Source organism: Pelodiscus sinensis, chromosome 25 (assembly GCF_049634645.1).
Source record: "Pelodiscus sinensis isolate JC-2024 chromosome 25, ASM4963464v1, whole genome shotgun sequence".
Lineage (NCBI taxonomy): Eukaryota > Metazoa > Chordata > Testudines > Trionychidae > Pelodiscus > Pelodiscus sinensis.
Genome location: NC_134735.1, coordinates 7799941 through 7826602, shown reverse-complemented (window position 1 = coordinate 7826602; position 26662 = coordinate 7799941). Strand labels below are relative to the sequence as shown.

The 26662-nt window shown below is 52.4% G+C and overlaps 1 protein-coding gene across 6 annotated transcripts in view; it reads left to right on the top strand.

Moving 5' to 3' along the window:
- The window catches only part of COL8A2 (collagen type VIII alpha 2 chain), a 188584-nt gene that overhangs the window by 77711 nt on the left and 84211 nt on the right, over positions 1–26662 (top strand). Inside the window, exon 1 of one of the 6 annotated variants that reach the window (XM_075909160.1) lies at positions 12069–12843. The exons of the other annotated variants lie outside the window; for them this stretch is intronic. The gene's annotated coding sequence lies outside the window, so the exon portion shown is untranslated. Of the gene's footprint in view, positions 1–12068; positions 12844–26662 lie in introns of those variants that run through there. 6 annotated transcript variants of the gene reach the window in all.

The following is a 26662-nucleotide window of genomic DNA, read 5'->3' as shown; positions in this document are numbered from 1 at the left end:
GTCCTGCCGTGAGGGCAGAGGACTGGACTTGATGACTTCTTGAGGTGCCTCCCAGTTCTAGTGTTCTATGATTCTATGTTTCTATATCACTGAAGTCACTGCACTGGGGTGAATTTATATCACTGGAGGCGGTGGCAAGAAACCTCCCATTGGCTTGTGCACGGTCTGGATTTCTCCCATAATCTCTCCTCCCAGGAATTAACAGTCTAAAGGCCTGATTCTGCCCCCCTTACTTGCACTGAGTAGCACTTATGCATGAGGGTAGTCCTAGCAAGGTGGACTATCCCAGACAGACCCAGCATTAGCTCAGCTGGAAGGCCAAGCTCCAAAATTATAATTTAAACCCCCCCAGTAAAGATCCATTTCTCTAGTGGATTATTGTTGAAAGTCTTCATGGATTAAATGTATTTTAAAGGAAGGATTTGACTCAGAAGAGGGTGGCTGTTTGCACATGAGACAATTCCAGACACATGCTGCTCAGCTTAAATTGCTTGGGAGTTCAGTCTGAAACTCGTAACTTTATCCAAATAGCTGAAAAATGATTTATGGACTCCTGGGGAATTTACATATCTACAAGCAGATTAACAGCCAATGTGTCTGGAAAGTCATGAGTGGAGTTAGAAAATGACTCGCACAGTGGAGAGACCAGTCTGGAAGCCTCAGCCAAGCTCGTTACAGACATTTGACTTCAAGGCAGCGGCTAAAGAAACCCCAAAAGAACAGGAAACTGTCAGTTAAAAGGAAGAACATGCCAGCAAGGCTCTCTTGACAGCTGTAAAATTAACTGTCCCAATTACTTTAAATCACCTGGCAGTGATATTATTTAAATATTGGAACTAAAGGGGGCGGGGGAAGAGGAAAGGAGGAATGAAATCAGGGGATTTTCAACCTATGACATTAAAATGAAATGAGCGGCAGAATAAACATTGAAAAAAAGTTTCCCTTTCCAGTCCACCGTCTTCACCATCAAAGAGTTGGGAAGCTAAGATTATGTACCTTGGCTTTTTCTACATGAGAATCAGTTCTTGGAGCAGTTCTCAAATTTGTTGCCTCTTGTGGCCAGAAGAGCAACAGAAAAACCCAAATGACAAGAAAGCCCGTGCCTGGAAAAATAGCTAAACATAGGACACAGCAAATTTAAAACTTGGAACTCCGAAAATAATGCTACATCGGGAAGAAAACACTGCCGGATCAACATTGCTCTAAATTTACTGGAGATGCAAGAGGCAGCTTCTGGTAACACTTTGTGCTGGAAGCATCTGAAGGAGGCGTCTCCAATGCTAATGACAACTGTAAAGAGCTGGAAGATCCTGGTTTTGAAACTGTGCGCTAATAACTCCAAAACTAATAAAGCAGTTGAAGGCTTCGTGGCACATGTATTGACAGTTCTCCACAGTCACCTGAGGCTGTTAGTGTACAGAGAGTTTTCCATCCTCTGGATTAATATGAAGGGCCTTTTGAGAAGACAGATGGTTTACAGATGCCATTACTGACGGCTTTGTATTATTAATCAGAATCACCATAAAAATTCTTGCAAACAGCGAAGGGAGAACTCTGAGGTTTGTGCCCAGATAATAAAATTACTCGATAGTGACGGATGTGTTTTAAATCTTGTGACAGACACGAGACTGGAATCATTCCTACAGAGAGCTCTTGCCCAACAATCACTGGCTATTTAAAATATATGATCCATCAAGAAATGAAAGTTACCTTTTGGATTTCATGGCCTTTCCCAATTCATTCGGTTTTGGCTCCATAGGATGCAAGAGCTCATGAGCCATACCCAACCAGCTGATTGGTCAGTGTTCACATCTGTTTTGCGCTTACATTGTTCAGTGGATCTATTTCACCATTTCCCCCCACCCAGAGGTATGATTAGCAAGCAAATTATTACATGCAATTGAGTTGCTATCCATTTAAATCACTGGAATTGCTTTACTATGAATGAGAGAGATGCCAAAGCTACAACACACAGAGAATATTCTCCTTCCTACAAGTCCCATCAAAGGGCCAATATTTATCCTTAACATAGGTCAGCCTCTTTTTCCAAGTATGCTGCTCAGATGATACCGTAATGAACATGGTAGAAATGTACAGTGTAGAAATGTGATTTGTTTCTCATAACATGAGGCCATGCTTGAAGACAACTGAAAAAGAATAACGAGCAAAGAAGGTTACTCAGACCGTGAACAGCCAGAGTACGTTGCATATGAAAATGGCCAATTATGGCTTTCCTGATCTTATCAACAGTAGTTTTCACTGTGGCATCTAGCCTCCCTCCCACAATGTGCCTCTAGAGCTGTGGTCACCAACCAGTCGATCGCGATCAACTGGTTGATTGCAGGGGCACGGCCAGTCGATCGCGAGGTGTTCCCAGCTCCCCTATGTTTCCCCCCATCCCCAACTAGGAGCCCATGCTGGTGCTACAACCTCCTGCAAAAATGGAGCTAGGGTCTGCTTCCTGTGGCATGGAGGGGGAAGTCCCGCAGCTCTGTGCCAGATCCAGTGTCTCAGGTAGCAAGCGCTGCTCCTCCCCACCCCACCACATCGGGTGCTTCCTGAGACACCGACTCGGCCCTGCCCCCTGGCCAGACACCGTCCAGCACTCTGTCCTCTGGCCAGCCCCCCACCAGCACCCTGGCCCTGCCTCCTGGCCAGATTCCCACCAGCACCCTGACCCTTGGCTAGACCCCCATCCAGCACTCTGCCCTTACCCGCTGGCCAAACACACACCAGCACCCTGCTTCTGCCCCCTCCTTCCTGGCCAGACACCTACACCCAGCTTGCTCCTGTATTGTATTTTCCACCCCGATTCTGCACCCCCTTCCTATCCCAGTCACTGGATCCCTCATTTTTGGCCCTACCTCAGAGTGTAGAGGGGCCTGCAAATTACACTAACCCTGGAACCCCAGAAGAGTTAATCTGGCCTAAGGCCTTGAACCTCAGTCCCACCTACCCCCCTAACCCCACCATGCGGCTGGAGCACCAGGGGAGTGAGGTGTCTCAGTTGGGGCCACATCAATGAGGCTTGGGGGGTTATGGAGGGGTTGTTTTTTTGTATCTTGCTTGTGTGGTCCCCGACTGATTTTTCTGTGGGTCAGTGGCTCCTGACCCAAAACAGGTTCCCTGCCCCTCCCATAATTAAAGACACTGCTGAAACATTTTGTGTTGGACTTAGTATTTTTTTTAAATGACGCCTGACCAACAAGTCCCCATCTGGCCACAGCATCATAACATTCCTGCACCCCCCACAAACCCCAACCCTAAGCCTGTCATACACATGAACCCCCTGCCTTGAGCCCCTCACATCCCCAAACACCTGCACCCCCACATCCGCAGTCTTCTGCCACAACACTCCTGCACTATCTACACACTGCAGATCTGTGCCCTGAGCCCATCATACTCTCAACCCCCCTGCCCTGAGCTCCTCAGACACCCCAACCAAAACTCCTGCACCCCCACATCCACAAGACTGTGGCTTGCTCAGCACCCCAACCCTCCATCTGACCCCAACACTCTTCAGCCTGGAGCCCCCTCCCTGAGCCAGGATCCCTTTCTCCACCACCTCCTGCACCCAAATTCCCTCCCAAAGCTTGCACTTCTCACTCCTTCCCACACCCAAATGCCTCATTCCCACCCAAGAGCCCGCACCTCCTGTCTCAACCCAGTGAGAGTGAGTAAGGGCTGGCAACAGCAAGTGATGGAGAGGAGGGGAATGGAGGGGGCGGGGCCTCAAGGAAGGGGTGGAGTCTTGGGAAAGGAATGGGGTAGAACTTGGCTTGCCCTGACATTTAAAAAGTGATCTTGGGTGTAAAAAGGTTGGAGACCACTGATCTAGAGCATAGCAAAATTTTAATGGAGGATTTTCTTAGACAAAAAAAAAGGGGGGATATGTCTGACGAGTCTGTCATGATTGTCTTGGTTCATTTTAGTTGTGATGAGGATGGGGGGGAGGGACCAGGAAGGGTGCTCCCTTTCACCAAAGACCAAAACTCCAATTGGACCATGAATGACAAGGCACTAAATGAGTAATTAGTAAACTGACCTGTTGTGTGACTTGGCCCTAGTCCCTTTTCCTTTCTCTGCCTCTCTTTCTTCTCCTCCCCTGCGGTTCTGCAATGCAGGCTCAGTTGCACCCTGTGGAGCTACGTCTACACTGCGGAGCTATTTCTGGGTACCGGAAGTATCCCCAAAATAGCTATTCCGCGTCTTTAAAGCAGCTGTTATTTCTAAATAGATTTCGAAATAACGGGCACGTTATTTCGGCGTCCCTGTAACCAACCATTCCACAAGGATTAAGGGGCGTGTTGGAACAGCGCTTTATTTCGAAAGCACCTCGCAATCAGCGACACGATTTGCGTAGTGCAAATTTCATAGCTTATTTCACGGTGAGGCTGCAGTGTAGACACTCCCTGGGTGCACTTGGCCAGAGCTAGCGAGGTGCTATTGCAATACGGCTAACAGCAATAGGGATCCTCGGGGTTCCAAATGCATCCCTGATAGAACTTGAGTGAACTTATGGGCGTTTACCTCAGGAGAGTGTTGTACTCTTGGACCTTGATGTTTTATTACGAAGCTTGTCGGTGGTGCCATCTTCTCCATTCCCACAGGACACTTTCTTCTCTGGGCCCTGTTCTTATAGGGTACGTCTAAACTACATGGCTCCGTCGACGGAGCCATGTAGATTTGTTGTTTTGGCAAAGGGAAATGAAGCGGCGATTTAAATAATTGCCGCTTCATTTAAATTTACATGGCTGCCGCGCTGAGCCGACAAACAGCTGATCAGCTGTTTGTCCGCTCAGCGCGCTAGTCTGGACGCTCCCCTGCCGACATCAAAGCCCTTTGTCGGCAGCCCCAGTAAACCTCATCCCACGAGGAATAACGGGGCTGCCGACAAAGGGCTTTGATGTCGGCAGGGGAGCGTCCAGACTAGCGCGCTGAGCGGGCAAACAGCTGATCAGCTGTTTGTCGGCTCAGCGCGGCAGCCATGTAAATTTAAATGAAGCGGCAATTATTTAAATCGCCACTTCATTTCCCTTTGCCTATAACCCTCATCTACATGGCTCCGTCGATGGAGCCATGTAGTATAGACACAGCCATAGAGTCTCTGCACAGTGGGTGCGGCAGCCTTAGGGAAAAGCCACAGATGCCACCATTAACCTTCTGTGTTATACTTCGGAAGCCCTGACTGAACTTTCTCTGCTTCCTAAGTATTGTGCTTAGCGGCCCAGGGAGACTGGGAATCTATTGCAGTAGAGGAGCGGGGGTTGCGTTCAGTTCTATAATGCTTGTACCTCTTCGATAAGCCCTCTGGAGAAGAGCATGAGAACGGCCATACGGGGTCAGACCAAAGGTCCATCTAGTCCTGGATCCTGTCATCCAACAGTGGCCAACACCAGGTGCCCCAGAGGGAGAGAACAGAACAGGGAATTATCAAGTGATCCTGCCCCTGTTACCCATTCCCAGTCTCTGACAAACAGAGGCTAGGGACACCATTCCTACCCATCCTGGAAAATAAGTATCGATCGACCTAACCTCCATGAATTTATCTAGTTCTTTTTTGAACCCTGATAAAGTCCTGGTCTTCGCAACATCCTCTGGCAAGGAGTTCCACAGGTTGACTGTGTGTTGCATGAAGAAATACTTCCTTTATTTGTTTTAAACCTGCTACCTATTTAATTTCATTTGGTGACCCCTAGTTCTTATGTTATGGGAAAAAGTAAACAACTTTTCCTTATTCACTTTCTCCACACCTGCCATGATTTTATAGACCTCTGTCATATCCTCCCTTAGTCTCCTCTTTTCTAAGCTGAAAAGTCCCAGTCTTTTTAATCTCTCTTCATATGGTTCCCATTCCAAACCCCTAAGTCATGGAGTTGTGGGGTCCTTAGTTTGGGATGTGGAAAGTCCTTGCTAATAGCTAGGTGTTCTGCAGAGTCTGGCACCAGCTGTTGCTCCAGATCAACCTTCTGTAGGTATTTCTCTTTGGCAGCCTGTTGTAGTTGGCTTGGCAGAGTATGCAGCATGTCCTGTGTGATGGGAGAGAGTGAGCAAAGCCAGTTCCAACTGGTTTCTACTTCATGGCTGGTCTGCTCCGGCTGGCAAGAGGTGGGACATCAGGTATGCCTCTGTTTGAAGCCAACTTCCTGATTGGTGGTTGAGTTTTGCTTTTTAGGGCGAGGGATGGCAGTGTGTAGGGAATGGTTAACCCTGTTTCACTTAGTGCTGGGGGTCACGGGCTGCTGACTGGGCCAGCCCTCTGGTGAGGGGGTGAGCCAGGCAGGGTCTGCAGAAAGGACTCCTGCAAAAGGGGATTCCTCCCAGGTAGGGGCACGGAGTGCGAATTACAGATCATTCCAGTTCACTAACACACACTTGCTCTGCCTGAGGCGAGCTGCAACCAAGCTGCCCTATGAGCTATTTCTAGCTCCAATTTAAGCTGCTTCCTTGTGGACCGAGGTCCTGCAAAGACCCGGCTGGAGTCTGTTCCCTTTCTTGGAAGCGCCGAGTGTCCTCGCTGCACGGCCCAAGAATATACCTGCTCTAACAGCACTGCCCCATCCGAGCAACATGGTCACTGCATCCCAGGGAGGCCAAACCAACGTGATTCTGTTTGTTTATGAAGTAGACTGTGTCAAAGAGCAAAGAAACCCCTGGAAGGAAAGGAAAGCATGCTGAGCCGCTCTGCCCGGCGGTCTGTTTCCTCACACCAGGCACTGACCCTGGGAGCTGTGGCTTTGGAATGGGCTCAGGAAAACAGGCTGCAGCTTCCCTGTACTTAGCCTTGGCATCTACCACTCTGAATCAAGCCATCCGCTTCAAATCTTACCACCCCTGCTTACAGTCGAGCTCTGCCTCTCAGCTGTGCCTCTATGCGTACGTGCTCTGAGACGAACTCTAGCGCAGTTTCTGAACCGTGAGCACACTGCCACCCGGGTGGCTCTCGGAGCATTGTCATGTCAACAGAAGTTAGTGTGGACGCACGGGGCTAACATGCATTGACTCCCCCTCCCCCCGAGCATTCTCTCGGTAGTCCCGTTCCTTGCTTCCCCTAGTGCTGCAGCCGGGCGGAGGGAATTCGGGAAGGCATGCTGTGGGAAAGTGATTTCTGGAGCAGCTTTAATATCGTGGGGCTTTCTGGAGCATAAAAGAATTAAATCCGGCTCAGATTTATGTGCAGGCACAATCTGATCCGATAATGCCACGTTAGGGGTAAAACCATTAGGGTATGTTTACACCGCCAACCTAGTTCGAACTAGGGTGGCTAATGTAGTTATTCGAACTTGCAAATGAAGCCCGGGATTAAAATATCCTGGGCTTTATTTGCATGTTCCTGGGCACTGCCATTTTTAAATGCCCAGTAGTTCGAACCCCCTGCCCGCGGCTACACGCGGCACAGGTTAGGTGGTTCGAATTAAAGCTCCTAATTCGAACTACCGTTACTCGTCATTGCAGGAAGACTTTTCAGCACTCCTGGAGTAGGCCAGAGAGTCTATTGTCACTTACAAATGCTTGCGGCAGTATCGCCATAGTACCATTTTTCTCCACTCTTAGGGCATGTCGATACTTACTGGAAGATTGATGGTCCGGAGCTCAATCTGGTGTTCGATTTAGCTGGTCTAGTATAGCCCTATAAATCAAATGCTAAGGGCAGGCCGCACCGACATCCTTTTGGGAGGAGTAAGGGAAGCCAACGGGAGCTGTGAGCAAGGAATCACTGCCTCTGCCACTGATTTGCTATGTGCCCTTAGGCCAGTCACTTTGTCCCCCACCCACTCTGGCTTTATACTGATGGATCCCCATGCATAGACATCGTTGGAGTCACAGCAATGCAAGGGTGCAGGCACTGGTGCTAATGAGCAGAGGCAGGCGCGTCACCATTTCCCCATCCGTATAGCGGGACTCGGCATTTGCCTGCCTGTTATGATTTCGGAGAAGCCATTGGTGTACATGGCGCATTAGGCAAGTGAAAGAAACAAGTGCCGGTCCTAAGGAGTTTGACAGTCGAAGGCCCCCATCTCTTACCTTGGCGTGACAGTGTTTGAGGGATTAGGTCCCAATTCACAGACAAACCATGGAGGACAGTGATCCAGCTAGTCTGAGTGGAGGATGCAGCGATAAGGATACTAGTTAGCTCTTATGCAAACCAGGAGGACAGGGTGAAAGAGCTTGTGAAATTCACCTGCGGGCAGCGGGGCAGCACAAAATCCAGGCATTACAGGAGTCTCCAAAAGAAGACATCGGGGAGAAGGTTTGAAATGATGCCTTGACCTCAGGCTGTCCTGTTTGCACCCAGGCAACTCACTCCCCATGCATCCTCTTCTGGTTAGTTCCTTTTCTATGTCAGTTTCCTCATCGCTCAGACTAGTCTACACTGGCCAGTCTTGCACGAGCACATATGCAAATGAGGCGCCATTTTTGCGCAAGGGGCTTTTGCACAAGAACTGCTCCTTCTTGCACAAAACCCCCCTCTTGCACAAGAGCTGTTCTGTGGCTTATTTTCAGGCAGAACGGCTCTTGCACAAAAGCCCCTTGTACAAAATGGTGGCTCATTAAGTATGCAAATGAAGCGTGGTGATATTCATCGCGGTGCCTCATTTGCATATGTTCTTGCGCAAGTGTGGCGTAGTGGGGGGGCTGTCTGCTCTGTGACCCAGGATCCCCCTGTGCTGTGATGGGAGATTCTCACTGACTCTCCCAAATGTGTATTAGCCAAGATACCCAGGCTCAGCCTACCAGGGAGAGACAAAGGAAGGAAGGCGGAGATCAGCACCTGGCTGGGGGGCAGTGCTGGAAGAGAGGTTTTTTGAGTTCCTGTCTGGAATCATGGAGGAGGCAGCCTAAGGAAAGGGGCTGGAATTTAGGGGCCCAGTCTCCCCCATCTCAAGGGGGACTGAGGCATCTTAAGCCTGCCCTGTAACCAGATTACATCTGAGCTGTGCTGTATCCTGGAAAAGCAATAAACTCCCTCTCTTCTACTGGCTGGTGGAGTCTGTTCGTGCCACTAGGGGGGTGCAGGAGACGGGGAAACCCCGATGCGCCCTCACAGCAAGACTGGCCAGTGTCAACGTAGCCTCAGTGTTTCAGATCGGCACTTGAAGCCTGGCCCAAAGGAGGGTCTAGACAAAGGGTCTGAAGGAGGAGAGGGAGGCTGCACGGCAGCCTGGGTCAGCAAGGCACTGGTGCAGGGCTGAGTTGGAGACAAGTTCACCGCACGTGGGTTTTGTGAGAATGAATGAAATATTTTTTGTTAAAGGGGTTGAAAATGTAAGGTCACTGTGTGTGTATGCACGCATGCATTCACGTGCGTGTGACTCTGTGTGTGCGCACACGCACGCACATGACACTGTGTGCGTGTGTGACTGTGTGTGTGTGCGTGCGTGCACGCACGTGTGCACACATCTACATGGACACATGACATATGGAGGAATGTGAGACGTACATGCCAAATATTATCAGAGTTCCAGTCTGAAATCAAGTCATTTCAGAAATAGGAAAGTGGTGATGACAATGAGTAGCCCTATGGCACTTCAGAGACTAACAGAAATATATATTTAGTATCATGAGCCGTGGTCAAAACCCACTTCTTCAGATGAGCTTGAGTGGAGAAAAAAGGGGAACCCAGAATTTATAACAGAAAAAGAAAGGGGGGGGAAGGTACCTATCACTTGTGGCACCTGTGTTAATGAGGCTAATTGAGTGGGCTGGTGCACTTAGCTTTTGATCTCAATGCAGGGTTGCATATAAGGAAGGCAGGTACACATGCATCTGCCAGACAAAGTGTAACCCATCCTATAGAACTGGAAGGGACCTTAAGAGGTCATCAAGTCCAGTCTGCTGCCAGGACTAAGTACTATCCCAGACAGATTTGCCCCAGATCCCTAAATGGCCCCCTCAAGGATTGCACTCACAAGCCTGAGTTTAGGAGGTTTATGCTCAAACCACCAAGCTATCATTGGCCTCACATCAGGAAATGCAGAGCTGATGTCAGGCAAGGCGCTGTTCAGAGAACAGGCTCCGTCGAACAGCCCGGCTACGGGCGTGGGAGGTGGCTGGCGTGCGTGTGGCTTCCCTCTGCGTTTCCCGCGGAGCAGGTGAGGTGACTCCTCTCTGCGGCTCTTGTTGTCTCCACCGGCAGGCAGGAAGCGGCGCGTTTGAAATCTCGTTTAAAACAACTCCTCCAAAGTGACAGGATCCAAATGGCAAAGCAGCTTACCGGCTCCAGCGTTGCCGTGACTGCCAGGCCCAGTCGCTGGCAGCCTCTGTCTCAGTCAAATGGTGAGACGCAGAGCCGGCCAAGGCAGATGCATTGAATTATTGTGGTTAGCAAATATATTGGCTCTCAGCACGGCCTCCTTTCGACCACGATCCTTCGCTGCTTCCGCAGTGCCATCTCCAGTGCACGGGGTTGGGGAGGAGCAGGGGGCCGAGGGGCATTTTTAAGCTGTCAGGTGTCTGCAATGTGGAGAAGGAAGAGCAAACAGTGTGGCTGGGGTTTTGAACCAACGCAGACAGTTCTTGGCATGCTTAGCCGTGTGTCACGAGGCTGGCCAGTGTGACTGCACAACCCTGTGTCACTCTCACTAATGGGATGTCACCCATCCGTGTGTCACGATGGACCCGCCACTCTGTGCACCGCCACAGCTCATGCTCCACCATGAATCTCCCTATGTCAGTGGTTTTCAATTTTTTTTTTCTGGTGACCCAATTGATGAAAATTGTTGATGCCTGAGACCCAGTGGAGCTGGGGATAAGGGCTTTGAGGGTGCAGGGGAGGGCTTAGGGCTGGGGCAGAGGGCTGGGGTGCGGGTGTGAGGGCTGTGAGGTGGGGCTGGGGATGAGGGGTTCATGGTGCAGGAAGGCCGCTGGGCTAGAGTAAAGGGTTGGGGTGGGCTAGGGTAAAGGGTTGGGGTTCAGGATAAGATCAGGGCTGGTGATGCAGGCTATGAAATGGAACCATGGATGAGGGATTTAGGGTGCAGGACACTGGGTTTGGGGGATACAGAGCTGAGGCAGGGGATTGGGGCACAGAGTTGGGGCAGGGGCTTACCTCCCATGGCTTCTCATCAGCAGGGGTGTGAAGGCAGGCTGCCTGCCTGCCTTGGCACCACTGACCACCCTGTGCGCCAGAAACTGCCAGCAACAGGTCCGTCTCCTAGGTGGGAGACATGCAAGCAGCTACTCCCAGCTTTCATCTGCAGGCACTGACCCTTCTCAGCTCCCATTGTCTGGTTTCTGGCCAATGGGAGTGCGGAGCCGGTGCTCGGGGCAGGGACTGTTTGGAGAGCCCTGTGAGCAGCTTAGGAGCCGGACTTGCTGCTGGCCACTTCTGGGGCGCAACGCGGTGTCAGAACAGGCAGGGATTGGCCGAGGGTTTTCAAAGTGCAGGTTGTGACCCAGCCTTAGCTGGCCACCAGGTCCGCGGGTGCTGAGCCCAGAACCAGCCCAAGCTACGGGCTGACCGGGCTACTGCTTGGGGTGCCCCATTGTTGGGGGTGCCGGACCAGGTGGGGGTGGAGACGGGCATGCGCCACACTCCCGGGGTGCACGAATGGCTTGGGCCAGCCCTGGCTGAGCCCGGTAACTCAGGGCCTTGCATTCTGCAACCCAGCACTGGGTTATGACCCACACTTTGAAAACTCCTGCCCTACGTGACTCGCTGGGGATTGCGACACACCCTTACATCAATGTGTCACGTGCTTCCTGCGCTTGCTGGGCATTGCCGCACGCCCACGAATGACTCTGCATTAGGGCGGGCTGAACATTTTCCATCAAACCTGGTTTTTGGATGGAAACTCGGGTTTTCTACTAATATTCTTTGTAAAATGAATACATGTTGATATTTAGTAAAATACAAATCCAAACACTTTACTTTTTTTAGTCAATGGTATTGTGGTGTCTCATGGGAGTTGTAGGCAGAGAGATTTGTGCTCCCATTTGCCTCTCTACGCCAGGCTTCCTAGCTGGACTACATCTCCCAAGAGGCAACAGGCCAGGGACTTATAATGTGCCTGCTCAGCTTCCCCTTTGCTCACTGAGCGGACTGTCATGGAAGAAGTGGGCTGGCCTGGCAGCCCAGTCCATACAGGAAAACAGGAGCGAACGGCACCATTTTGGATTTTAGTTTTGTGCAAAGATCATTTTTTTCTATGAAAACATCAATGAAAATGAAGACAAATAATTGCTGAGATTTCCTGCGGTGGCAGCGAGGGGAGGAAGTAGGGTTGCCAGGTGTCTGGTATTCACCCGGACAGTCCGGTATTTTTGCCTCCTGTCCGGTAAAAAAAATTCAGAGAATACCGGACACCTGCGAATACTGGCCTCCCCTACCCGAGCATCCCCGCTGGTCCCCAACGCCCCCAGCCTCCATGCTTACCTGGTTCCCCAAGGCTGCCGGCCAAAAGACCTAGGGGACGCAATGCTTCCCCTCGGTCTTAGTGCTCAACCGCTCCCCTGTTGCTATCCCTGGGACATGCTGCTTTTTTTTTTTTTTTTGGCTTAAGTCCTTTGGTCTCCCCCTCCCTTTATTTCCCCCTTCAACAGAATTTTTTCCCGTTGTTTGCGGGGGGAGGGGGTGTTCAGTATTTTTGTTTCAACCATCTGGAAACCCTAGATAAGCCACATGGCTCAGAACTGTTCCTGGCTCTCGGGGAACATTTCGCTACACAACGTAGTGGTGAAGGCTCACGTCACTCTGACTCCATTGTTCCTATGGGCTACGCCATGGCCCTTTGACTGCTCCATTAAGAAACACGCCCAAAGGGATGGAAAGAAAAACTAGGAGGGCAACCACTAGGGCTTTTGGCCAGCAGCCATTTTGTGCCGGCAGCATTGAGGAACCAGGTAAGCATGGGGGCTGGGGATGTTGGGGGCCAGGGAAGGTTTGGGGGGGGGGAGGCCGGGTGCTGAGTGTTTGTAGGGTTGCCAGGTGCCCAGCATTTTTGCCTCCTGGCCGGGGAAAAATTCAGAGAATACCGGACAGCTGAGGTCACCTAGCAATGCCGATAGTCCTGGCCAAATGATGCAGATATTTCTATTACAGTAACGTCTTAAAGCAGGAGTGGGAAGCCTAAGGCCTGGAGGCCTGATGCGGCCCCCGGCTTGCCTAGGTCCGGTCCCCAAGCCTCAGGGCTCCCCCCAGCATTGAGGAGCCCGCGCTGGTACTCCAATGCCCCCACCATTCCTCCTGCGAGGCTGGAGCACCCAAAATCTACTAGCCTGGGTTCCCCCTTCCCCCCCCAGGTTTTGGTGTGTGAAGGGGGGTCACACCAGAGAGGGTTTGGTTGTTCTTTTTGTTTGGTTTGTTTTTCTTTTTTGGTTTCCTTTTTTTTGGCTTCTTATTTGTGTCCATCCCCTGACTGACCCCCTGGCCCCCCATCCCCGCCTTAAAGCCTCAACTACGGAATGCCATACAGATACATAGTGAGTCAGCCCTTGCTCCCAAAGAGCTTACCATCAACAAGCGTGACAGGAGGGGAAACTGAGGCACCAGCTTGGGAAGTGATATATGCCCAAAGTTACACTGCAGAGGAGACTAGAGCTGGAATTAAAGCCAGATTGCCTGGGTCTTAGGCTAGCGCATTGCCCACTAAGCTAGCTCCTATATAGAAACAGCCCAGATATTCAGTCTTGGTGGCCTTCCTGCATAATAAGTTGAAAGTTGCCTGTAATATTCACATTGAAGGGAAAATTTGAAAGGCATCTTTAGGAACAGTCAAGTTTATTTATTTTCCAGTGAAGAATATTTGGCTGTGTCTAGACTGGCAAGTTTTTCCGCAAAAGCACTCGCTTTTGCGCAAAAACTTGCCAGCTGTCTACACTGGCCGCTTGATTTTGCGCAAAAGCACTGATGTTCTACTGTCCGAAATCAGTGCTTCTTGTGCAAATGTTTTGAAGTTCGGGCAAAAGCCCTTTTCCGGAAATGTTTTTGCGCAAGAGGGCCAGTGTAGACAGCTAAAAACTGTTTTGTGCAAAAAAGCCCCGATGGTGAAAATGGTGTTGGGGGCTTTCTTGCGCAAAACCGCGTCTAGATTGGCACGGACACTTTTCCGCAAAAAGTGCTTTTGCGGAAAAGCGTCCGTGCCAATCTAGACGCTCTTTTCCGCAAATGCTTTTAACGGAAAAAACTTTTCCGTTAAAAGCATTTGCGGAAAATCATGCCAGTCTAGACGTAGCCTTTGTGTTTGGGGAGGATTATGGGAAAAGCAGCCCGAGCCACAGACAAAGCACACTGTGGAATAAATAACACAAAGCTCCGTCCCAGTCTTCTGCAGGCAATCTTGACTCTGTGTTGGTGAGAGCACCAGGCCCTCTGTGCTGAGCTTTTTGCTGTCTGCTCCGGCCATGAGCCAAAAGAGATTCCAGCCTGGAAACTGGTGCGTGCAGAAACCAGTGCCTTGCAAGCCATGTCGCTTGGGGCATTGCTGGCGGGCGGAGAGGATGCAGACTCTCCCGTGCCAGAGACCAGTCAAAGTGTAGTGTCAGAAGCAACCTGCAGCAACTTGCTGTCTAGCCTGGCTCAGTGTCCCAACCCCTGGTTTGAACAGATGTGTGCAAAGGTAGGAGTGAGGCTGTGTCCTGAAGAGACAGTTTGTGTGTGTGGAGGGGGAGGGGGAAATGTTGAAGGGGGACTCAGAAATATCAAAGGTGGACTCCACCCTGGCTTTCTGCCCACCCCCGTGGAGGACGGCACCTCCGACCTGGTTCATGTTATAATGAACTAGTGATTCCAGACCCAGACAGTGTCCAAGGTTCATGTCCAGATTCTCTGACACGTGAGCAACTCTTTGTAAGTTTTGGGAGAGTTCTCGGCAAAATTTCCATTGCATTAAAAATATAAATTCTTTCCAGGCTCTGTGATGCAAAACCAGCTGTTTCAACCACAGAACCTATATAAACACCACGAGCTTCAGCGCTAATGCTCATATGTTCCTTGGACCGAACAATTTTGGCTTGCTAAGCATCTCTGGGTGAGAAGGGCCTGCTGGGGATGATTTGGCTGGAGGAATTTGCACGCTCCACCTGAGTGTTTAGAGAGATTCTAAGCATCATGAATCAGAATGACAATATCCTAGAGAGCACATGGAGTCTGACAATAGCTTCAGCAGAAGTCTGCTGGCTATTAGACTGAGACGCAGTCCCTGGCTCTGACACAGGCTTCCTGTGATACCTTGGGCAAATCCTTTAATCTCTGTCTTTCACCTGTAAAATGTGCATAATGTTTCCTTTGTCTTTTTCTCTTTCGATTGTGAATTCCTCATGCGAGAGGACTGTCTCTCGCTGTGTGTTTATACAAGATACCTAGCACAACTGAGCCTTCTGATCCAGGTCTCTGAACTCTGCTGTATCACAGATTGATAATAAGTAAGGTCTTATCCATTCTGCAACGTGTTTGTAAACTCCACTGGGACCGGAGCTCTCAACAGTCCAAACGGCACCTAAACTAACTGTCTGGCTTTCTCTAGAAAAAAAAAAGAAAAGAAAGAAAGAAATTTAAAAACAAAGCCAAAAAAAGTCCTCATTATGGATGGGTCCATGAGAGCCACTGGAGAATCCAGACCAGGCCACTTTAGAGATGTGATGTTTCAAGATTAATGACTCTTTGGAAAAAGTGGGGGGAAATTGTTCATGTCCCTTTTGTCTCTACTGACCTTTGGGATTGACTGTGCCTTGGAAAGCAAACCCTCCTCCTAAAACCCCCTTTTTGGGTCAGGGGCTTCTGACCCACAGAGAAATCAGTCGGGGGCCTCACACAAGTGGGAAGCAGGCCCCTGACTGAGATGGAGAAAGATACACCCCACATTCCCCTTGCACACCAGAGCCTGGAAGAAGGGGGTGGGAGCAGCCTAGTAGATTTTGTGTGCTCCGGCCCCCAGGAGGACAGCAGGGGGACTGGAGTACCAGCATGGGTCCCCCAGTGCTGGGGGGGACCCTGACCCTAGTGGGCCAGATCCAGGCAAGCCGAGGGCTGCATCCAGCTCCAAGACCTGAGGCTCCCCGGCTCTGTTCTGAAAGGGTCCGTGTGTGTGTTTGCATAGAGCCCAAAGCCAGAGGGACCCACTGTGATCATCTGGTTCCCCTCTCCCCCGCCCGCATGGAGACCTGCCCCACAATAATTCCGAGTGAAAAACAGCCCGTCTCCATGTGAAAATGGGCAGCGATGCAAAGTCCACCCTGACCCTGGTGAGTTGTTCCAATGGCTAATGACATGACTCCCTCGCTGTTTAAAAAATGGAGCCTTATTTCCAGCCAGCGTTTGTCTAGCAGGAAGGAATTTTAAAAGGAGTTAAGGAGCAGGGAGGATCTTGCCAGTAGGGCCGTCCCTGCGGGGCGCTGGGCTCCAGCAACCCCCACCATCATAGGCCCTGCCTCTGGCCACCACTACTCTGCCCAGTCTTGCCCCCACGCCACCTCTTCCCCCAAGTCCCACCCAGCCCCACCTCTTCCTGCCCCTCCAAGTCCTTTCCCCCTCCCCCAAGTGACATGAGCCAGAAGATTACCGGGGTGGGAGGGAAGCAGAAAGGATCAGCCTCCCTCCCCTGTGCTCATCACGGCAGCAAGAGCCAGTGATCCCAAAGTCTGCTCTGCTCCCAGCCTGCTGTGTAGGGAGGTGATAGTGTAGCCCATTAACCGGTAAGCGAAAGTTTGTAGGTTAATGCTATAGGCTACATGCCTTCCCCTGCCCCCCGATCTCCTTGCCAGTACTTTTTTTAGCAGGCTGGCCAGCAGCCCGGCTCAGTCCCAGCTTGGCTGAGTCTGGGACCTACCCCGCTGCAGATCTGCATTTAAAGTGCATTAGGAGCCAGGTGGGCAGGCAGCCTGGCTCAGTTCCGGCTCATGCCGGGTCTGGGAGCTCAGACTCCCCCCTGAACAGGGGCTGCTGCCTCGGTATAAGAGGCAGCAGCATGGGGCCACAGGCAGCTGGTCCACGAGGGGAGCTGGTTTTTAAACTGGCTCTTCTTGTAGACCAGCTCCCGCCTGGCCCCCTGCGCTGCTGCCTCTGATACAGTGGCAGGGGACTCCCCAGGAGTGCGGCCGGAGCGCACTGGCAGCCAGCCCCGTCCCCAGAGACTACGGAACAGTCGAGTAACCAATAAGAATTCATGAGGTTACTCGACTCTTCAGTTAACCGATATTTAACATCCCTCTGCCCTGCCGTCCATCTCCCAGCCCAGTGAAGCAGAGCACAGAGGGCTGGGAGAGGGTGGTGGAGCGGAGCAGAGCAGGCCGCTGGGTCGCTCCAGCTCCCACCACCATAGTGTGTGGGGGGGGCCCAACCCCATGCTGTCACCCCATACCAGCCTCCCCCCCGGTAATGCCCTCCCTGGGTGTCATAGATCCCATCCATAGGACGGCTGAGGTGGCTGCCATGGAGCTCCCCAAAGCGCAGGGCCTGGTGCGGCCGCCCCAAACGGTCCTATGGGCAGAATGGCTCTGCTTGCCAGGGGTCGAATGGAACTGCAGCCGGAAGTGTTCTGTGCCTGCTCAGCTTTCAGGAGCTCCCACATCGGTCTCCAGGAGCAGTTCAGCTTTCCCCACTCACTCGCAGCTCGCCCATGTTGGTTTAGGACTCAGCACACCCGCATGGGCCAAGAAGCCCAGAGGCCAGGGTGACAGGCACGACTTTGGCACCTGTCTAGACTGGGAGGGTGCCCACTGACCAAGTGTAATGCGGGAGGCCTCCCCTGGAGATGTCCCTTGCCCCTCGCCTAGCGCTGGCCTTTGAATTGCGCAAACCAGCTCTGGGTGGCTGCTTGGTGCGACTCCTGGGGGAGAGAGCGAGGGCTGTGCGGTCTGTGTGTGAGGGGCTGACAGGAACAGGGGGAAGGGCAGGCTTGTGGTGACAGCAAGGGGGGGAGATGGGTTCTAGTCTGGATCCTGCCACACAGACTTTCTGTTCGAGCTGGGGCAGGTGAATGCCCCACCTTGTGCCTCAGTTTCTCCATAACTAGGACCTATGTGGAGATGGTGCATTAGTGCATGGAGATCTTTGCTGGAGGGCACCAGGGTCACTGTGAGACCTGTGCTCCGCCCCTTTTCACCCTCAAGCCCTTTACAAACAATCGGAAGGTGGGGTGCCGACAGGCATTGTCTTCCAGCGCTCAGGCAAGGAGCCTTCAGAGAGCCAGGAGCAGGACACAGCAGGGGGGGAAGGGAAGGACTAGTAGTATAGAGCATTAGCATCCATGTAGGGCAGCCTGCATCTTGGGGGCAGCTCCCCAGCTGGTGTATTTTGGCACAGCTCCATCCACGGGGAGCCATCCCTTGGCCTTCGGGGGTCTGCCTCGCACAGGGCTTGGTTTGTCTGCCGTGAAACTGAAAGGGTCCTGGGGCTGAGGTGATCGTGGTGAGGAGCCGGTGAGTCTCAAATATGAATGTGTAGGCTACTCAGCCATCCCTGCTGGCAGCCTCCTCTTCCCCGCCCGTGGAGGGGGGGGGTCTTCTCAGTTGGGACCACATGGCTGTGGCTTTTTCTGTCCTTCGCGTTTTCCATTAAAGGCATCTCTCTGCTCTTCGAAAAGCAAGAGGAGAGGGGCCCTGCTAATCCAAACACTGCATGGAGCAAACGCAGTCCTGCCTTTTCATGCCAGAGCTCGGCACAAGCTAGAGATACATCATCGCTGACAAAGAAGTGTCCGCCATGGCAGGGGGCGAGGGGGAGCAGAGAGAGAGAAACCAAGGGGGGGGGGGCAAAAGAGGACATGGGGGGGGGAGGAAGAGTCCCCACAAAAATGTCTTCATAACAGGAAACGCCTCATCAAATACCTGTGGTTTTGGCATCTATCATTCGCTTGGTCAAAATATGCACCTGGCAGGCTACCCTACTATTAATGCTGCACTCGGTCTGGTATTTCATTGGAGCGTGAGGTGGGGAAGGGGGAGGAGGAAGCGTCGCGACTCTCTGAAAGCAGAAATGCTGGCAGCTCAACACGGGGGGGGGAGGGGGGAGAGGGGAGGGGAGGAACGGAAGTTTGACAAACCGTGTCTCCGAACCTTCGAGTTGCTTTCGTCTCGTCCGTCAGTACAAGGCGATTTGTCGCCCTGCTGAGGGAGGGGAGCGGGCGCTTCACTTTGGAGCAGAGGCAAACTCGGGTTATTCCTCTTTGAATGTCTGAATGTTGGGGGAGGGAGGAAAGAGGGAGCAGCTGCTGCTACCCCAGAGCTCATTAACACTCCCTTATTAGCCCTGTTTTCCCCCACGTGCCCTTGCTTGGACCCATTTGCTGTGAATGGTCGTGGTAGGGCAGCAGCAAAGGCCTCTCCCTTCCCGTTGTGGTGGTTGCTGTTCTATGGTAGGGGCGGAAGTGTTTCCAGGAGAGGCAGGGCTGAACGGGCCCAAGGAAAACCCTCCCGGCCACACTCCACTAGGACCCCAGAATCGCCTCTCCTGCCTCCAGCCAGGGCGGATGTTGGATGTGCCAAAGGAAAGGAAAGGCCCCGTGTGTACAGCAAACCTGTGGGGAGTGCCCTAGCGTGGCGTTTTCAGCCGCATCGATGCACTCTCGTTCACTGGCCATCGCTATCTCCAGTCACAGGCTCGGTGGGTCAGGACATGTGTGATAACAGGACCAGCCTGTCTCCATGGCTCCTGGGTCCCTGGCAGCTCCAGAGGGTTGGGATGCAAAAGCTGTGGCGTTTGCAAAGTGGGCATCCTGTGCCAAGAAACCCCAAGCTCAGTCTAGCCAGACAAAGAGACGGGAAGGGCGTAGACATCCTTAGATTGACTCTGGCTTTGGTTCAGAGGAGGAGATGTCATTTGAACCTTCATTCTTGTCCCCTACCTGCTGGGCAGAACCAGAACCTTCAATTGCCTTCAGCTTGGACAGAACCAGAGCCCATGATCTGGAGGCCAGGGGCTCCATCTCCTGCTCCCAACGCTCCTTGGGCTCCCCTTCCCAACCGGCAAGGCAACTCTTCCTTTGGCCTTCCACAGATGCCTTCTGCTCACGCCCCAGGAAAATGCAGACCCACTGCCCTGCAGGGGAAACAGGTAGCGGGTCCCCCGGGCACATGCCTAGTGCTTAGCTGTATCTTAGCCAGCCCTAGCAAGGTGCCCCTGAAAACAACCGCTGGCGGTTAGAGAATTATCTGCACAACAGTAGCGTGGTGGTATAGGCCTGTAGCTCTGCCAGGAGCATTGTAGGGGCTGTTCTCTCTCCAGGTCAGTCCCTATCCTCTCTCGGCTGTTCGAATGGGGCTGGCTTGTCTGAGCCGCTGAGAATCGTTGTCATCTGTCCGCCATCTAACACAGGCCGCCCACAGTCAGGCTCGGCCCCTGTCCCACTCGGGTGGGGATTTCACAAGGGGCGCTATCGGAGCAGGGAGAAAGCCTGCAGCTGCTATGCATCCAGGGGACTGAGGCTGAGGGAAGAGGTGTGACAACAGAGCAGAGGTTGGCGGGAGGGAAGGGGGTAGCTAGGGGCCCTGCGGACCAGCGCATTGATGGAGCAGGAGGGGATGGGATTGCCACAGATAAGGTCTGAAGGGCATTGAAAGGTGGGAACCCAGGACCGGAGAGCAGGAGAGGGGGGTGCAGCAGGTCAGAAGCAAGAGGCCTCTTCAAACTCGAGAGCAGATGATTTCACTGCACGTCACCCCCCTGTCTGAGTCCCACCAGCTCTGAATCCATTTGAGTGAAACGGTGTCTCAACAGCTGCAGGGGCAGCTAATTGCATCCCGCAGGGAGACGTAGCATTTTGGCACGGCTGGCTCGGTTCCCTCCTTACCGGGGCTAGTTTACCCTGGGGCCTGTTCTCTCACAGACCACAAAATGGAGCTTTCCGCCATCCGCTGAGTGGAGTTGGCTGGGGTCTCCCTAACGCCCATGTGAAGGAAGTTGCTGGCCGCCGGGAGCTGTCCAGGTTTGAGGAGCTCAAGTGACTGGCATTTTTTTTAAGTCCAACGTGCAGAGGAGCTTACAAATACATTTCCCTGCTGCACAGGGGTGCCTGGTCCTGGGAGAGGGGAGCCGTTACTACACCACGGCTCTCACAGGCCCATTGGGCAGGAGCAGCTCTGTGGCTTTTCCTTACAGTTCAGTTTCCCGCTGTGGGTTGAGCAGAGCGGAAGCCAACCCGGATGTGTGCCCGGAGAGGCGAGTATTCCGACCGGGCTGGACGGGGCAAGGGGTCCGAGGCTGCTGCAGGAGCTCAGCAGGGCCGGCTGGACGGGACAAGGCAGTTCAGCAAGTCTGAAAGCTCGAGCTTTAAGAAAAACCAAAAGTGTGCGCCTGGGCGAGAGGGATTCTCCCCAAGTAGCCTTCGGCCAAGCCCTGCCTTGTGTCAAGGCCCTCGCTCAGGCTCCGGTCCGCGGCCTGGTTAGCTGTGTACCTGCACCCAGTGTGTGCTGGCAAGAAAGCCAGGTCATGGAGATGGCTGCAAGGGCTCGTGCCATTGGGTCAGGGGCAATGTCTGCATGGAGGTGGAAATCTCCCAAGAGGAGTTCCGTGGACTTTCTTGCCGTGTCGATTTAGGCTCTTATCAGGGCCATTCTAAGTTATTTCTCCTGGGGCTCTAAATCGAGATAGCACGTCTACATTAGGGAAGCCGGCCTCGGACTCATTTTGAGGCTTCCCTGCAGTGTAGACGTGCTATTTCGAAATAAGCTATTTCAGATGAACTATTCCGGAATAGCTTATTCCAAAATAACTGCAGTTAAACGTACCCAGGTTATCCTCTTCCCAGAGCTGGCTTTCCTCTATTGCTTCCTGTATCTCTTGCATGGCAGGAGGCTACAGATGGGTGGTCAGCTTGAATGGTGGGGAGCTGCCTATAAACACTGAGGCTATGTCTACACTTGCGGCTTCTTGCGCAAGAATATCTTGTGCAAGAAGTCTTGCGCAAGAAAACGTCCACGCTGCCATGTGAGAGCTGTGCTTTTGCGCAAGAGCGCCCATGGCAGTGTGGACGCTGTCTTGTGCAAGAAAGCTCTGGTGGCCATTTTAGCCATCGGGCTTTCTTGCACAAGAAATCCCTGCTGAGCGTCCACACTGCCCTCTTGCACAAGAGCTCCTGCGCAAGAGGGCTTGCACCTGTCAAAAAAGAGCGTAGCTCTTGCGCAAGGAGCCCCCTCTTCCCACGCTGTACTGTACATTTACTTGCGCAAGAGCAGGCAGGCAGTGTGGATGCTCTGCAGATTCTTGCACAAGAGCGGCTGTACTTGCGCAAGAAGCCGCGAGTGTAGACATAGCCTCAGTGTTGCCATTCTGTGCTGTGCCCTGCCCTGTCTTTCCCCCAGCCGGCTCTCCTCTAGGAGGTCTGAGAATTTAACTCCCATCTTGTTGTAAACGCAAGTCTGCCCCTTGTGCCCTGCCACACTGAGCACAAGTATAGGCTTGCAACTGGTCAGTCACATCCTTAATCTGTTTGCATCCTTAATCTGTTTGCACAGTTCAGTGAGGAACCGAAGGCCCAAGGGCCGGATGCAGCCCCCGGCTGGCCTGGATCCAGCCCCCAAGGCTCAGGGGTCCTGTCCCCCCCACAGCACTAGGGAGCTCGCTCTGGGCTGGAGCACACAAAATCTACTAGCCTGGGCCCCCTAGGCTGTGGTATGTGAGGAGAATGTGGGTAGAGTCTTTCTCCTTCTCAGTCGGGGCCCATCAGTGCGGGTTTGGTTTTCTTTCTTTTTTTTTCTTTTTTTTCCCCCCCTCACTTGTGTGCGGCCCCTGACTGATTTTTGAGGGTCAGCGGCCCCCAGCCCAAAAAGGATCCCCCGCCTCTGCGTTAGCCGGAGAGAAAGGCCAGTGAACCGCCGTATCCTGAGCCTGCGACAGGTCATTGCGAGCGGATGCCGCTGCTCAGCCAAACAAAGTAACATTGAAAAACACCCGCGATGGACGCTTCTGCTGCATTCACACAACTCATTCTTGTTCCCTGACTGTGCACATGGGGACCACAAATCTCACGGCAGTGCGTGTGGGTTGGGGGGCTGCAGAGTGCGCTCGCTGGACATTTGCCAAGTCTGACTGCAAGATTATAAATCAAATTTGTTTACAGTACGGTGGCCGGAGTGTTAAAATCCCACTGGGATGGAAGAAGGATTCATGGATGGAGGGGGAGAACCTTCCCTCAGTCAAGTGTTCCTAGAGCAACATCTGGCTTCAGCCAAATCTTATCATGCTGGTTTAAGAGGTTCTCAATTAAAACGTTTCGTCGGGCTGGGATTTGCTGGCGCTCATAAAAGAGCCGTACACCAAGTTACTGCCATAAAACAGCCCCCGTCCGCCGCACACAGGCTGATTGTCATTAAGGGAGCTTGTTCCAAGGATTAACAGCACAGCTGTGGTGCTACAAACCAGCCTTGGAGGCCAGCCCATCACGGGTAATTGCAGAGATAAGCAAAGCAAGTAAGCCACTGAATGCCGAGGCTCTAACGGGCGAGAAACAGGGTGGTCCAGATAGGGAACCCCATGCTCTGTGGATGCTGGCTGCCCTACGGAATACGCGATCAAGCCTCATGTCGCTGCTGTTCTCAGAAGGAGTGTGGCCAGAAATGCCGGGATGCTGAGAGCGGTGCGATATTCAGCCATTTCATTATTGTAGTATTAGGGTAGGCCACAGGCGGCAGATCCCCACTGTTGTAAACCATCATCGCTCCTTGGGATCCAACCTGGTATGTCCAGCCCTCAAAGCATTCTCCGTGGTGCTGGAACTGCATCTCATTGGTGCACCAGAGGGCCGAAGCGGGGAGGTTTGTTTCCGTCCCCATTTCCCCACGTCACTGCTTAATGATAAAGCCCTAGATCAACACGAGCCTTCCTGGCCTCTGTATTTTTCTTGTGAATCGCTGTCAGGACATTGTGGTTAACCCTCTTGCTGGTAAAAGCAAACACACGCCATCCCTGGAGAGTCCTGTACCAAAGAACCAGAGCTCATGGGATGTCATTCATATACTGCAGACCTCCACTTCCGTGCAAATGCTGGAGCACTAGTACAGTAGCACCTAGAGCACAAGGCCCCATTGTGCAAGGGGGTGGAGAGGCGCTTCCTGCCCTGAAAGGGTTACAGTCTAAAGAGACAGGACAGACAAAGGGAGCGGGGTGATTCCCATTTTTCAGCTGGAGAACCAAGGTGCAGAGAGACTAAGTGACTTGGCCGAGAGCATATAGAGTCCCAGTGGCAGAGTCAGGGAGGGAAACCCATTTCCTGAGTCCCAGAACTGGGCGTTAACCGAAAGGCCATTCCTTCTCTGCAACTGCTTCTGTACCTGGCTCAACATCCCTCTCCACCAAGCACAGAGGCTCTTACACCAAGGTGGGTATGTATAATTAGCCCAATTCAGCAGGGGAAACTGAGGTACGGAGATGGGAAGTGACTCTACCCAGGTGACTCCTAGCAAGTCAGACTAGAACCCAGCCTCTCCTGGCTCCATGTGCCCCTGACACCGCCCTCCAACTTTCTGCACAGCAGAATCTGAGTGCTCTGAACCCCAGTTAACCGTCCTGTTTATCCACACCATGGCTGCTTCACCCCGAGGCTCTCCCATGCGGAGTCCCTACGTCCTGCAGGCAGAGAGCCCATGTTTCTCACAGAAAGGGTGTTACAAGCCAGCGGCACAGAGGGAGCTGAGGGCAGAGGTCAGGAGAAATGTCAGCAAGAGATTTTTTTTCAGATGATCTTTGAAAATTTAGGGAGAGGGCAGGGTGCCGGAGAGAATCCGCAGGCGAGCAGGCGAGTGGCTGGCAGCCGGAGGACAGAGAGTAGGAAAGGGGGCAGTTCCAGGAACAGGTGTATTCAGCACATGGGCAGCCTGTATTGCCAACCTGGCCCTACCCACACTCCGCCCCCAGAACACCTGCTGTAGGTGTATTGCAGGGCGGAGTCTTACTGCACCTGAGCACCCGTCCTCCCTGTGCTCTGAGGCCAGGCCATGCGCCCTCCTCCCTTCCCGTGTGCCGAGGCTGTAGAGGCTGGAGCCGCGTGCTGCCTGCCCTCCCAATGCTCGGGGACGAGGATGCTCGGGCCGCACTCCTCTCACCCTTCCCATGCTCCAAGGCAATGGAGGCTGTAACCATATGCCCTCCTCCCTCACCATGCATCAGGGCCGGGAAGGCTAGAACGTGCGTGCTCGCCCTCCTTATGGTGGGAGGGGGGCACGGTGCACTGCCTTGCCTCCCCATGGTAGGGGTGGGGCTTCAGCAGAAGGGGTGGGGCTTCAACAGAAGGGGCGGGGCTTGCCTCCCCCAGTCCTACTTTTGCCAACTGCCCATGATTCAGCAGGAGCGAAGCCAAGGAGGTCTTGACTTGAGACTTGACTCGGGTTCATTGTTTGTGACTTGAGACTCGACTTGAGACTTGCTAATTTTGTTCAATTGACTTGGTGAAAAAATTGTCCAAAAATGCCGATATTGATGGCTTGTACAAAAGTGACTTGACATTTTTAAAATGAAGACTTGAGACTCAACTTGGGACTTGACTCAAAAGTGACTTTAGGGACTCGAGACTCGATTTGAGACTTGAACTGTAGTGACTTGAGACTCGACTTGGACTCGACAATGACGACTTGAAGACAATACTGAGGACAGTCCAGTATTTGAGCTTTCTGTTTGGGAAATAAATTGAAAAAATATAAATGAGAAAATAGAAATGTCCAGTATTTTCTAAATAAGATGTAATGTAGATTGTGATGTAATGTCAGGTGTGTCCGGTATTTCTGTTGAAACCATCTGGCAACCCTAGATACAGTCATTGCTCTGTGCAAACCAAAATACGGGGTTTTTAAAAATTTCTTAGAGAGTTTTAATGGAAACATTCTGTTTTGCGACAGAAAAACCCACCTTCAGATTTCTGCTCTGCTCTCAGTCTCACCACTCGAATGGGAGGGGAGGGAAGCCAGACAGGCTAGTTTTCAAAAATGAAAGAAAATGGTTTGTGGCTTCCGATGTAAAACAGACACTTTCTTGCAGTGTTTCAAACACCGTTTCTTCTCCCTGCTCCTGGGGCAGTCACTGCTGCTCTCTGCTGGCTGGAATGTAGAGCCTGCGGCACTACCAGTCCCCTGCTGTGGCATTCCCCTCTTGGGACAGGAGCCTGCAGAGGTTATGAGGTCTAATACTGCCGCCTATATGGAGATCTTCCTCCGGCTCAGGGCTTTGGAGGCATGCATGTTCGGAGCCGAATGTGTGGCGTGCTACCACACCCTTCGTTTCACTGTTGTGCAGTTTATTGGCGTGGAAGAGTTAATGGCTGAGACCATGCCTCATATTTGCAGCCATCGCATTTTGGGGAGAGAGTCCCCACCCCAAGCCCTGTGTGTCTCCGGTACCCAGGTTTGCTGTAATAACGAAAGCAGCGGGCTGGTTTGCTGATGCTTTAACCGAGAGCTCACAGTGAGCCTGCAAAGGGAGTTAATTAGGCTGTTCACGATCCCAAATTGCTCATGCGGCTACTCCTCTGAGACTTCCCATATAAATGATGTCTAGGTGAAAATGTACAAACAGAGATGACTGAAAAGCAAGCCTGCCTGGGCCTTAGAATCTGTATTTCGCCGGCTACGGGGGAGGCCAGTCGCTAGCTAGGAAAGCCAGGGAAGGAATTCAGCTGCCTTTTGGTACTCTCCCCCGCCCCCACTCCTGCTCTGCCACACACACACACTTCTTTTTCTGGTATAAATTGTGAGGGTCCCCCCTTTTCTCTCCACTCTGCTCATCTGAGGAAGTGGGGTT